This window comes from Bos javanicus, chromosome 19 (assembly GCF_032452875.1).
Source record: "Bos javanicus breed banteng chromosome 19, ARS-OSU_banteng_1.0, whole genome shotgun sequence".
In the NCBI taxonomy this organism is placed as follows: domain Eukaryota; kingdom Metazoa; phylum Chordata; class Mammalia; order Artiodactyla; family Bovidae; genus Bos; species Bos javanicus.
In genome coordinates this window covers 484,499-489,050 of record NC_083886.1, presented here as the reverse complement: position 1 = coordinate 489,050, position 4,552 = coordinate 484,499, and the positions used below count along the sequence as shown (strand labels likewise).

At 36.2% G+C, this 4,552-nt stretch overlaps 1 pseudogene; it reads left to right on the top strand.

The window, feature by feature from the left end:
• Positions 1 to 215: 215 nt before the first annotated feature.
• On the top strand, positions 216 to 1,138 carry LOC133233017 (olfactory receptor 8U3-like; annotated as a pseudogene).
• Positions 1,139 to 4,552: the final 3,414 nt, after the last annotated feature.

Sequence of the window (4,552 nt, the reverse complement as noted above, 5' to 3'; positions counted from 1 at the left end):
AAGGCTTAAAAAGACTACTCTGAGAGTAATAGACTCCTTTCTCTGGGGCAAGAATGGCATGCCATTGGAAAGCTGCAGCTACCTTTTGCCCACAAGGTGGTGTGACTCATGACTAGAAGATGCTAATGATCACCTTTCCCAACACTGGTAGAGGCTGTAGAAGGTGTCATTTTTATTCTTCAACTCACAACAAACTGCCAAAACCATCAGATTAAATGGCTGAAGTGAATCTTACTTTTGTCACTGAATTCATTCTCAAGGTAATTACATACTGGTCAGAGCTTCAGGTCCCCTGCTTCGTGGTGTTTTTGATCATCTATCTGATCACAGTGCTGGGAAACCTGGGCTTGATAACCTTGATCAGAATTGATGCTTGACTCCACACGCCTATGTACTATTTCTTCAGTCACTTGGCCTTTGTTGATATTTGCTACTCTTCTGCTATCACACCAAAGATGATGGTGAACTTTGTTGTGGAGCACAATACTATTGCTTTCTATGCTTGCACAATGCAACTGGGCTGTTTTCTCACCTTCATGATCACAGAGTGTTTCCTCTTAGCTTCCATGGCCTATGATTGCTATGTAGCCATCTGTACCCCCATTATCCCACACTGATGTCACAAAGAGTCTGAATTTGATTAGTGGCAGTTCCATATATGTTCAGCTTTCTAGTTGCCCTGTTCCATACCATCATCACCTTCTGTCTAACTTACTGTGGCCCCATTATTAACCATTTCTACTGTGATGACCTCCCTCTCTTGGCTCTGTCATGCTCTGACACACACATTAAGGAAATTCTGATCTTTGCCTTTGCTGGTTTTGATATGATCTTTTCATCTTCCATCGTCCTCACCTCCTACCTCTTCATCATCACCACCATCCTAAGGATCTGCAGGAGTGACTCAAGGCTATTTCTACCTGTGACTCCCACATGGTGGCTGTTACTGTTTTTTTATGGCATGCTGATATTTATGTACCTGTAACCCAAGTCAAACCACTCCCTGGACACAGACAAAATGGCATCTGTGTTTTACATAGTGGTGATCCCCATGTTGAACCCACTCATCTATAGTCTAAGAAACAAAGAGGTGAAAGATGCCTCCAAGAAAGTCTTGGGAAAAGGTTGTGAAACTTAAAATATATTAAAATTAAGAAAATAATAATAATAATACTGTATTAGATACAAGAAGAAAAATAAGTCAGTCTTTCCCTAGTTGACATTGCTTGTAATTTCTTTACCAGTAAACTGAAAATTTGATTATTACTTCAACAGATCCTGATATTTACTACAAGGACCCAGGTCAATTCTGGAAAGTCAGTTTGATTCTGAGTTTTGCTCAGGACATAGTTGCATTTAAAGACCATGAAATCATCTTCAAATACAAACACAAATATACTCCCAAACACATATACATGTATCCCAAACAAAGGTAGAAGCATCTTTTTTTAGAACTCAGGACTCTAGAACCAAGACTGACTGAGTTTGAATTCCATCTTCTTCTTTTATTAGCTGTGAAACTTGGGACAATTGACCTGAACTCTGCATGACTGACTCTCTTTCCAACTTTACAAAATAATGGGAACTGAATGATTGATTGGTTTTGAAAATTAAACAGGTTAATGTTTATGAAAGGCTTAGAATAGTATCCTGTTATAGTAAGTGCTATGCCTGCTAAGTCACTTCAGTCATGTTCGACTCTTTGTGACTTCATGAACTACAGCCTGTCAGGCTTCTATGTTCATGGGATTTATTGGGTAAGAATATTGCCATGCCCTCCAGGGGATCTTCCTGACCCAGAAATCAAACCTGTATCTCACATGTCTCCTGCAGGCAGATTATTTACCAGCAGTACCACCTGGGAAGCCCATAAGTTCTATATGTTATATAAATGCTTTTATGTGTAGCTAAAAATCAATCAGTTAAGTTCTGAAAAGTTTATCAGCCTTAAATAAGGAAGACAAAGCTTAGTTAGATTTCTACTACCTTCCAGGATTTTAATCACCTAGTTCCACTTAGTCCTATGTATCAAATCCACTGGAGTGTAAGGTTTCACTTCTAGGTCTCAATAATTTATAAATTGTCTAAGATCACATAACTAATAATAGCAATATTCTAAGTTCAAATTCAAGTCAATTTGAAGTTTGTTTTCTTAACACTCTGGATTTTAAGAGTAAAGGGTATTATAGATTGCACTGTTAGTTTCTCAGTCATGTCCAATTCTTTGCAACACTTTGGACTGTACCCTACCAAGTTTCTCAGTCCATTGGATTCTCCAGGGAAGAATTCTGGAGTAGGCTGCCATTTCCTACTCCAGGGGATCTTTCCAACCCAGGGCTTACATTTGCCTCTCCTGTGTCTCCTGCACTGCAGGCAGAATCTTTACCACTAGAGTCACTTGGAAAGCCCTAATTATAAGTCATTGTGTTATTGTTATTTAGTTTGCTAAGTTTCGTCAGATTCTTTGTGACCCCATGGACTGTAGCCTACAAGTTTCCTCTGTTCATGGGATTTTCCAGACAAGGATACTGGAGTGGGCTGCCACTTCTTTCTCCCAGGGTTCTTCCTGACCCAGGGATTGAACTCATGTCCCCGGCATTGGCAGGCAGATCATTTACCACTGAACCAGCTGGGAAACCTAAGTATAGTTTATCTATAATTAAATTATAGATTATCTATACTTAAAGTCATTATCAGATTTTTAAATATAATTGGAAAAATATGGGTTACAAGAAATTATATTTTAAAAATGAATAAATTATTATATGTTCAAATAGAAATAATCTTAGGCTACAATGTCACTTATTCAATAACCCTTATATGATCATGACATGAAATTTAAAAATTAGTGATTTATGTTATTTTATTATTTTGACAATTCATAAAAATAATTAAATTACTGATTTAATATTATCATTTTACCATTTTGGAAGGTGATTTTGGTAGTTACAGTCATTATGTAAAATACAGTTTGAGGTTTGTAATGTTGTTGTTGTTCAGTTGCTAAGTCATGTCTGACTTTTTTGTGCCCTGTGGATTCTAGCCCATCAGGCTCCTCTGTCCATAGTATTTTCCAGGTTAGAATACTGGAGTGAGTTGCCATTTCCTTCTCCAGGGGATCTTCCCAATCAGAGATCAAACCTGGGTCTCCTCCATTGGCAGCTGAATTCTTTACCCTTGAGCCAGTAGGGAAGCCTTGAGGTATATTATACAAGGGAATTATTTCCTCTTCTGCACTTAATTTGTAAGGAACCCATATATGTTATCATGAGGTCTGTTTAGAACCTTGTGAATTGAATTAATTCTCAGATTTTTAAATCAGGTTTGACAGAAAATATGGTGCTTCTATTCACTGCACTATGCCTTGTGAGTACATATTTATATGATGGATATTCACACATATTCTCACATATCGCATATAAAACACATAGAAACAACATAGGAAATTTCTCTTTCACAAGTAAATAAGTTCAAACCTAAAGAATATTAATGCCTCACTTGAGGAACTCTGCTCTCCTGGAGTTTCGCTTTACGTTTTTGCTTCCTATGATTATTTACAATAGCAATGTTGAAACACTAATTGGAGTTTTCATGTCTACACAATTTTAATCCATTTCTTAAAGTAATCCTGACTTTTCTCAGGGAAATTCAAGAAGAAATTCGTGTATAATCAATAGTTATATTATTCAGCTTCTTCCTAAACAGACGCTTATAGTTCTGTGCGGCCTTTAAAACTACTGTAAAACATCATTCCCTCAGCTAAAATATCAAAATCCACATTCTTATGCAGTCTTAGGAGCAGCATTTCCCCAGGTCTATCCCAGGCCTGCACTCACTCTAGCTGGAGTCAACCTGCCAAAGTCACCAGTTGCAAGCAGTAGACAGAAGAGATGCATCCACACAAAGATACTCTGGGCAGATGTTTTGCTAATTCATAGAAACAGAAATAAAAAATAAAACATAATGAGGATACAAAGGAATAAGTTCCAAACAAAAGAGCAAAATAAAACCCCAGAACAAACCCTAATGAAGTTGTCTTTAGATAAGTGTTTACCTGAAAAAGAGTTCAAAGAAATGATCAAAGGAGGCTCACCAAACTCAGAAAATGAATGGAGAGATTCAGTGAGAAATATCAACAGAGACAGAAAATATAAGAAAGAACCAAAAAAACTAAATACAATAACTGAAATTTAAATATATATATATATATATATATATATATATATATATATGAATCAATGTTAGAGAAAAATGATTTGGAAGATAGAATAGTGAAAATCACCCAATAAGAATAGCAAAAAGAAGAAAAAATTTATAAAAATGAGGAAAGTTTAACAGACCTCTGTGCCAATATCAAGTGTAATAAGATTCACATTAAAGGGGTCCCTGAAAAAGAAGAGAGAGATAGGGGCAGAAAATGTATTTGAAGAAATAATGTATACAGGTTTGTTTTTTTTTTTTTTTTTTCATAGCTCCAGATATGTTTCTAATGAGCAATAATGTTTAAAAACAACTGGACTATATGATGAACTCTTGATTTTACCTAGTTTGT